The sequence below is a fragment of the Haliotis cracherodii genome, unplaced genomic scaffold, assembly GCF_022045235.1.
Source record: "Haliotis cracherodii isolate W230 unplaced genomic scaffold, xgHalCrac1.p SCAF_11, whole genome shotgun sequence".
NCBI classification, from domain to species: Eukaryota; Metazoa; Mollusca; class Gastropoda; order Lepetellida; family Haliotidae; genus Haliotis; species Haliotis cracherodii.
In genome coordinates this window covers 26,327,775-26,337,738 of record NW_027266266.1, presented here as the reverse complement: position 1 = coordinate 26,337,738, position 9,964 = coordinate 26,327,775, and positions in this window count along the sequence as shown.

Genomic DNA, 9,964 nt, shown 5'->3' with positions numbered 1-9,964 from the left:
ACATTCAGAAGATCAAACCAAAAGTATTTGAGCATTGTCCACCATTTTATGTCTACAACGTCATAAAATATATCGACCTCGGAAAAATCCTAATATCTAGCCGAAAACCAATATTTGACATAGCTTTCGTCCAATCTACAAGGCTGCCGTGGTGGCTGCCTCTCCCCCGACAGGTGATTCGGTCGTCTGCTTTGCGGAAAATGGCGCCAAATGGACTGAAATTTACCACCCAAACTTATCGGTCAGGCGGATATTGGCGAGTTGGAGTGACAAACGGATCGACAGGTATTTCGGACAGTCGCCATTCTCGGCCAAATTCTGACCAAACCTGTCGACTCTCGCCAGTTGGGCTTTGATCCCACTCGTTGTGGCCCACCCCGCATATCTAGTGTCGGCGGCAGGTTCGCATTTGGCGGCAAACTGTATTTGTAAATGCGCCCAGACGTAGCCAGCGAGAATTTTTGTCCAAATTTCGCCTTTCGAGTCTGATATATATAGATCCCCGAGTGATACCGTATTGTATATACCCCAAGAGCAATTTAATGAAAAGTGAAAAGCTGAGAAATAGGAAATGCGGCGTGATCCAATATTCATTTCCAACACTCCCCTTCATCATATGAAGGGAGCATCCATTTGATTTCTATGGGGATGGTGTAAAGAGTTTCAAAATGGAAAGTTTGTTCAGAAACATGCCCAAATGAATAGTTTGTTAGTAGTGGTGACAAAATTGAATAGTTTGTTTTGTGGAAAATACCAAACGTCAAATCCAGTCGCTAATGTGGAAACACGAACCTTCTGAAAAAGCATAGATCTAGATTGGGAATGGCCTCAATGGAGCTTAGGGAAGGTGTTTACATAGTGTTGATTTTGAAATCAGTTATATACACTTGTTAACTTTTCCTAATATAAACGCTTTTTTCGTGACATATATTTTTATACAACACTGGCAATAATCGACATGGTGTTTTCGCGAACACCTGGTGTCACGGGTTTTCAGTGATCCGTTCATATTATTTGCACCACTATTTGCCCTTCACGCCCAAAGGAATCTGTTTCGGTGATTGACTTGCTATTCTATGGCATTGAGCTTCGATATTGACGTTCTATATCATATTGATCAATCGAGATACATACCTACATGTATATGTGATCATGCATTTGATCATCAGTGATTCTTTTGATATTTGTCCCCCTTTTGAAGTGGATATAAAATGCGATATTATGAATAATAACATCTACATTTGCGATGTTGCGAGTTATCTGCAAATAAAGGCCTTTATCAAGCATGTGCCACTATCGTCACCGTCATCCGTATAATTGCTTGTTAGTACCTTACCCAAGTTCTATAATGCCAAGCAAGGAAATAATACAGTGCAGGCCAAACTTTTTTTAGGGGGCTTACGGATTTTTTACCCAAAATTTCAGGTCGGTAGGTAGGAAAAATATTTTTTTAATTAATTTCAGTTTCAAATATCATTTTTATTGCCTCAAAATGTAAAGTTAGTAGAAAAAGGTAGGGGCGGGGAAAATGGGATTGGTCGTATTCGTTGTGTTTTGGAGTTAAGATAAATGTTCATTACGTGTTAATTATAGTATTTTAAATAATTCATTTATACTTATTTAAATAAATTGGTTTTTAATATTTTTGATGTCTTGGAAAAATGATCCGTTAGTCAAAACTTGTGTGGAATATATATTTTCTTCCTGCTAAATCTGTTTGAAGTAATTCAATATACACAATCCAGAAGGAAGGTAATCCTTTGACGTTTCATTTAAAACATATTTTCATGTCTTGTTATTTCACCGAAAATGTTTTCTACGAGATCTCTTGAAAAACGTGTTTTTGAAAAGTTCTTATTACGGAACAAATCCGATTTCGGAGCAAATCCGTAAATAATGTACTAATTGGCACATAATAAAAACACCTAATCTATATGTATGTGTATATGCATGGATGTATTTGTGTTTGTAATTGTGTATGCGTGAACATGTGTACGTGTTTACGTCTGTATATGTGTTATTTGTATTACTTGCTTGTGGTTTCTCTGCACTGTACATAATATCTGCTGAGTGCGGCGTAAAACATCAAACCAACCAACCAACCAACATATATTCTGCACTATCATTATTCATATACCACAATGTAATGAAATGTGTGTAAAAGAAGGTCTCGTAAGTGTATCGATAAAATATATATAAATCAAACTCCCGATTACTGTAAGGAAATCTTACCTGAGTATAATGGGACATCATCCATAATTAATGTCAGGAGAATATCAGGGGGTTCGACATATAGACGTCTCACAATACCTCACCTGAGAGTAGTCTAATTTATCCTAAAATTCACATTTTTGAAAACAAAGCTCAACTGACGGCTATGACAAAACAATTAACATTTGTATATTAATTTCCAAGTTATTGTCAACATACATATAACATAAACTGCCGGACAAAATAAAGTATACACCCATGTTTGCTCAGAATGTAACAAACTGGAAATGGTTACTCGATGGCACTGCGCGTACTGGCATCACAGTGTTAAGGCCCTGAATTGTGCAGTGTTCCGACGACTGTTTCCAGCCTAGTAACGTTTAATAGCGTTTGTAATGTTTTGTCAAATCCAGTTTTCAAGTGTATACCTTCATTGCTCGACAGTTTATTTTGTAAACTTGACAAAACGCACACTCCTATTCCAAGTGTCAATATTCACTCGCTATGTCAAAATATGAAACTGCTTGACGTTAGCTGTACATTTGTTACGTTCTGTCAAATAGGTTATTATTTCTCAAAATTGTTATTTCCGATGCCTAGTCACTGGCTGGAGGAGATTATGGGACCACATAGATCTCATCCTCGGTTGTTCAGGGTATTATATGTCTGTTTTCTATTATGGTAAATCAATTATTCAATTTGCCACCATAACTTCGTTTCGGAAGTGGTGTTGCTATATCCATCTCGCCTATCTTTAGCTTAGCAGTATTTCCCTTGCTCACAAAAGTAGTTTGAGTGGACGGCTTTTTGTGTGGTCGAACCAAGCTTAAACCAAAGGAACAGTAATTTGCTTCTGCTTGAGACAACTGCGTTGTTTACCGTGTCTTCGCTGAAATAGAAACTTGGATAAATCAGCCCAACACGTCGCGAGCGCATGTCGGTAGCGACTGTTTGTCAAAGTTGTAAGTAGGGGTAGGTATCGAAACAAAGACACCGATAAATTTCAAATGCAAATATTTGTATCAGCAAGGACAAATAAAAATTACCACTGAATGTGGTGTCATGACGAGAATGATAATGTTTATTACGATGATAATGAAAAGCAGTTGTATAATGATACGTATGCCCATTATTTCGTTTCAGAACGTTTTTTGTTAATCACATTGTTTCCTATTGGTTTATTTTGTGTGGAATATATCTTTAACACAGTATTTGTCAGTCAACAAAATAGTAAATGTTATCACAAAAATGTTTTCACTGTCTGATTGTCCTTTGTGTCGATGTTGTGTTATATCGTTACAAGAATAGGTATCTGGTTACACAAAATACAGTGCCAGTTGTATTTTGTGCTAATGCTTCGCCCATACATAATTGAAATATTTTCTTTATGATAAACATAATGTATTGCAAACTTTACTCTTTTCTAATTACATTTTGTAATAGCATGACGATAGTTTCAAAGGAATAGTGCCAAAAATGAAATCTTCTCTCACATAATGAAAATGGTAATGGGAAATATTTTTCGCATTTGTCATTTTTCTCATTCGAGCTTTTTACCACCGTTTGAAATCAATTTCCATATTATTTTCAATCCGAATTATGCTCCGAAATCCTGGCTAGCATGTGGTTGGTCAATTAAAACACTTTAAGCGAAAAAACATATCAAATACTAAAAGATCATCAACAAAAAGCAACCACTGTAACTGTAATATTGGCACTTAGATTATTTTCATTTAATTTCAAAATGTGCTTCATTTTGTTTAGTTTCATTGTGAGGAATGTTTTTGATAAATCTGTTATTTCTTCATATAATAATATCAAGTGACCACCCTCGAGTCTCGCTATTATGCGGCGCCGTCGAGTCTATCACCCAGGGTCATAGCGCTGTCGGTGTTAATGTCAAGCCTCGAACAAATATCGATAATTCCGGATCGATGACTAACGAGGTGTTCACGCATGATTACGTTGATATCAATATATTTTGTCTGCCAAACCATTACGATGCGTTTGATGCTACAGTTGTTATTTTTTCTGATCTTAAGAAATTAGTGGAGGGTCACATGTGTTGATGGCATCTTAAGTTGGCAAGAGTGTCTTACTTTTATATTAGATATTCAAGTGGAATTGAAATTCAGAATTTTCGATGAAGGAATTGTTTTTAATTTCTAAAATATGAATTATAATATACGTATGTATGATAGGTAAAGAGTATCTGTATAAGTAACTTTGGTACATGTGTTAATGTGTTCCCCGATGATATATTGTAATTGAACAAATCAGGGTTAAATTATATATTTTCTATGTGATTAATATTTATTGTGAGTTTTGGTTTCGCTAAACTGCTGGGCAAAAGAAAGTATTCACTTGAAAACAGTCGTCGAACTTGCGACCTCTATATTTCTTGAGACGTCATTTGTACGTTGTCTGTTGTGAGCTACTCATTGATATCATGCATGTAATATCGCTATGACACCCGTATCAAATACATCGTTTGTTACTTCTTTCAGTTTACATGGATGTATACTTTCTTTTGCCCGGCAGGGTATTTTACATGCCCGTAGACAGAACGACACATACGCTCTGTGCTGCTACAACTAGACAATGCAAAGGGTTACAGTATGTTTTTCACTGACGAATACTGATTCAGAAGACGAAAATCGAAATCTAAAAGTGATATAGTCAAATGCCCTCTAACCTGTGTTCTTGAGTTTCTTCTCTTTGAACATCGTTGATTTCACTTATTCACTGCCGTTTATGATGTAAATGATAATAATAATAATAATAATAATAATAATACACACGCACACACACACACACACACACACACACACACACACACACACACACACACACACACACACACACATACATACATACATACATACATACATACATGCTCTTGTAATGTAGTTTTTATTTCAGTCAATTGCGCCAACATCTAATTGGTTAAATGCATCTAGCATTAACGCCAAAAAATGCGTGGCATTTCTTTCACTTTCAATTGTTAGTTTTGACAAAAAACAACCATAGCTCTTAACTCAAAGCATCGATTACAACCCCAATTACTAGTATAGCTAATTGCTTCATGCATCACATGCACTGGCGTGTGATAACTAAGTGGATCCACGTGGTACATGTACCGTTATTGGGCATGCTTTTCATGATGTATTGAATACAAAAATGACCTCATACACGCGGGAAAAAGGCATTGTGTTCGCGTAAGTTCATAAAAATTAAAATGAACATCGTGATGATATGAACTCTGTGGAAAAAGTACTGCCGACTGTGTCAATACACCACTATGAAGATAGCCCTGAGTCTTTTCTAGTATCTGTATTGGGACAGAAAGGAATGCCACCCCTCCTACTTCACTGCTGTACGCGTTTACGGAGAGTGAGCGAAACATTGAATATATTTTAAAATATTATGTTAATCGTCACAAAATGTGAATATTAATTTTAAAATTCAAATGTTATAAAATCTTGAAAAGGTCTCATGGTGCCTTCTTCATTTTAATTCTTGAAAATATAATGACAATGATAGAGGTAAGCTCGTAACGTGTTGTCAGCGTTTGACCGTGTGGAAACACAGCGACACTGACTGATCATTTTGTACTATCATAGCTTTAGAATACAGCAATAACCGTTCTATTTGTCTATTTATGTATATTCTGTTAGTCCAACATCGTTAACTTTTCCTACCTAACCTTTCATGTATTTATTTTGTTTTCTTTTGTAATATTTCTTTCATTCGCATCTAGTATACCAATATCAATAATAAATACATATTTCAGGGTCAACAGAAGAGGGAAATGTCATTTTTCTGATTTTACAAGAAAAATAATTTAACACAAAAAATCAGGCATTTTGTGTGATTTAAATTTTAAAATTATTGCTCAGCCTATCCTGACATCAGATCTGTAATATCTGGACTATATAGTTTTAAAATTAAGGCTTATTTTTTATATTAATGTCGATTGCAGTCGTTCCCGATTGAAACACGCCAGTTTTGGGCAAGCATGCTTGTAAATCAAAATTTCAATAACACCAAGCTGGACGTATGTATTTCAATCCCTAGACTTAACTACATTCGAAAATCAATTTACCGTTACAATCAATAAACGACGTATCATTACATGACATTGAAGGCAATAATAGTAATAAACACGAGTACTTAAAAAATATCAAAACTACCACCAACCATGTCAAGAAAATAAATGTAAAACTCCCGGGTATTAATGAATCATGAAGATAGCAAATTACAAGCTAGCCACGTGGTCACGCCCTTTGGCGCACCTTCTTTTAAGAAATGTTCACAAAAACAGCTGTAAGTCCGAATAAGACAAAAAGCAATCGAACTCGTCAACGAGCTAAGGCTTTTAGGCATGAAAGCGATCTAGACGCTATAGCGTTTATTAGGCTGACCTGACTGGAAATCAGGGCCCGAGCATGTAATGAGCTATCGGATGACGGCAGGTGAAGTCTTTAAAGATGAAAAAACACGCGCACTAATAGACACTTTGTATTCATATTTCGAGAAAATTATATACCTCGCTAAAAGATGACTGGTGGGCCGATTACTTAGGTTACGAACGTGAGCCGCTATGAAAGCGTCGGTTTTCTCAAAGGCTAAATTGTACCCGTTTATCAGTGAATCTACTAATAAGAAAATGGCTCCGTGAGTTCCAAGGCGAGATAGGCGCTTGGATGTATTATAGCTGGATTCTGAAGGGCGTTTTTAGGTTTGTAGTCGGGTGAGAGTTTTTGGTGCCCGAGCGATCGAATTTCATAATTAAAATTTTTAAATCGACGGTATGCTTTATTTTCAAAGGCACTTAAAGAAGATGAGAGTGTTTTTTTTAATCCTAGATAGTTTCTTTAGATTTAAGGGACAAGAGGTCATTAGAGGACCATCATAGTAACTATTATAATAGTGACAATAACAACTCTACTGACAATAACAATAATGATAAACAAACCGACAAATGATAACAATGATAAAAAAAACTTCAATATATCAGAACAATAATAATGATGAAAAATAATCAACGATGATAGCGATATTAATCAAGTTAAATGACAATATTTGCTTTTTTCTCGGAACTACGAGCATGTTTGTGTCGAACAGGATATTGTGTGTGTATGAACGTTGAATATTTACTGTTTAGATGATGCGTAACACTTATGTTCTTTGTAGTTGTAAAAAACAGAAAGGTTTCACCGTTATATGCCCAGATGTTTCATGCTGCAACATGTTGGTGACCAAAGACTCTTCACAGAATACAGTCAGCTCCGGCTATACCCAAGTCGGATAATGCGAATAGGTGGTTATATCGAACCAATTTTGTTGCTTTGGGTGGTGATAAACTTTATTGTTTATGTGAATAGCGAACTTTCAATAAATCGAGCTGACTCAGAGCGTACCTTGGAGATCCCTGGGTATTGTGATGTATAGATTCTGAAAGGTTTTCAAAGTTGATATTTTACCATTTCTTTTATCTTGTTTTGAACCAAACATAATCTAATCTTATGATGCGCATCAATTAATGTTTCAGATTCATGTTGTTTCTAGAATGTTCCTGAACATTTTATAATTTGATTTAATATGTTTTTCTTTATTTTGTGTATTGTACTGTGCACAGGGGTCGGGCAATGTTGTATGATGTGTTCATATGTCGAGTGAATATATCAACTTCAGACATTCCAAACCAATCTGACAAGATGCATATTAGCATCATTCATCGGTTCTTTTGTCAAAGATTTAAATCGATTAAATATAGATACACACTGACAAAACACGTGCACTGCACGGCAATAGTTGTTGGCGCTGTAGTGGTGAAATCATGAAGACACGCTCAAAGCATGGTATCACTGCTTCGAGCAGCTTCGCGTTCACTATGTTGTGATTGCCGTCACTCGCACACTGGCGAAAGAAAAATTTAACACGGAGGCAGCTCCCCTCCAAACTCGTACGCTGCTTGTTGTGTGGCAACACTGTCTCAGTATTGATTCTGGCTCCTACTCGGGAGGAGAACACTCAAAGGGGCATAACTCTGTCAATGCTTTATTCTTATCTCAGACCATGCATAGTTGTATATAACCCATGTAATTAAACCAACGTCTCAGTTAGTCACAGAGGTGTGATCAGTTAGTTAGTTAATCGGTAAACGTTAACACACGAGAATATTTTATTTTGGTTTTTTTCACATGTCGTCTTAAAGGAAACCAGGGTAGTTGATGGGTAATCTCCCTTTGGCTGTCCACATCTAAGTCAATGTATTGGCCGAACGATATTTCAGGCGTAACTTGTCGATATGGGGTGGAAATTAGATTAAATTCATTCATTCACTCATTCAGTCACGAGTGGGACACCTCTAAATACTCCGTGCAAACAAATACTGACATTGTACAGGTGTACTATTAAAATAATGAAAACAAAGCATTGTATTACAAAACAAAATAAAAACGGTGTTTTTCGACATTACAAATGTGCAAAAGGAAACATATGACATATTAAAATCCTTGTTTGGGAAATACTTGTATTAATGTCTGTATTACGTTAATAATGCTGTCTGTATTAGGTCAATAATGATGTTTGTATTACTCCAATATGTGTCTGTATTAGGTCTATAATGCTGTCTGTATTACGTCAATAATGCTGTCTGTATTACGTCAATATTGCTGTCTGTATTACATCAGTAGTGATGTCTATAGTACGTCAATAATACTGTCTGTATTGCGTCAATAATGCCGTCTGTATTACGTCGATAATGTTGTCTGTATTACGTTTGTACTGATGTCTGTATTACGGCTATAATTATGTCTGTATTACGTCAGTACTGATGTCCATATTACGTCAATAATGATGTCTGTATTACGTCAATTATGATGTTTGTATTACGTCGATAATGCTGTCTGTATTAGGTCTATAATGCTGTCTGTATTACGTCAATAATGCTGTCTGTATTACGTCAATATTGCTGTCTGTATTACATCAGTACTGATGTCTGTATTACGTCAATAATGTTGTCTGTATTGCGTCAATAATACTGTCTGTATTACGTCGATGATAATGTCTGTATTACGTCAGTACTGATGTCTGTATTACGGCTATAATGATATCTGTATTACGTCAGTATTGCTGTCTGTATTACGTCAATAATGATGTCTGTATTACGTCAATTATGATGTTTGTATTACGTCGATAATGCTGTCTGTATTAGGTCTATAATGCTGTCTGTATTACGTCAATAATGCTGTCTGTATTAGGTCAATATTGCTGTCTGTATTACGTCAATACTGATGTCTGTATTACGTCAATAATGTCGTCTGTATTACGTCAATAATGTTGTCTATATTACGTCAATAATGTTGTCTGTATTGCGTCAATAATGCTGTCTGTATTACGTCGATAATGCTGTCTGTCTTACGTCAATAATGATGTATGTATTACGTCGATAATGATGTCTGTATTACGTCAGTACTGATGTCTCTATTACGTCAATAATGATGTCTGTATTACGTCGATAATGCTGTCTGTATTAGGTCAAACATGCTGTCTGTATTACGTCAATAATGCTGTCTGTATTACGTCAATAATGATGTCTGTATTACGTCAGTACTGATGTCTGTATTACGTCAATAATGATGTCTGTTTTACGTCAAAAATGCTGTCTGTATTACGTCAATAATGTTGTCTGTATTACGTCAATAATGTTGTCTGTATTACGTCAATAATGTTGTCTATATTACGT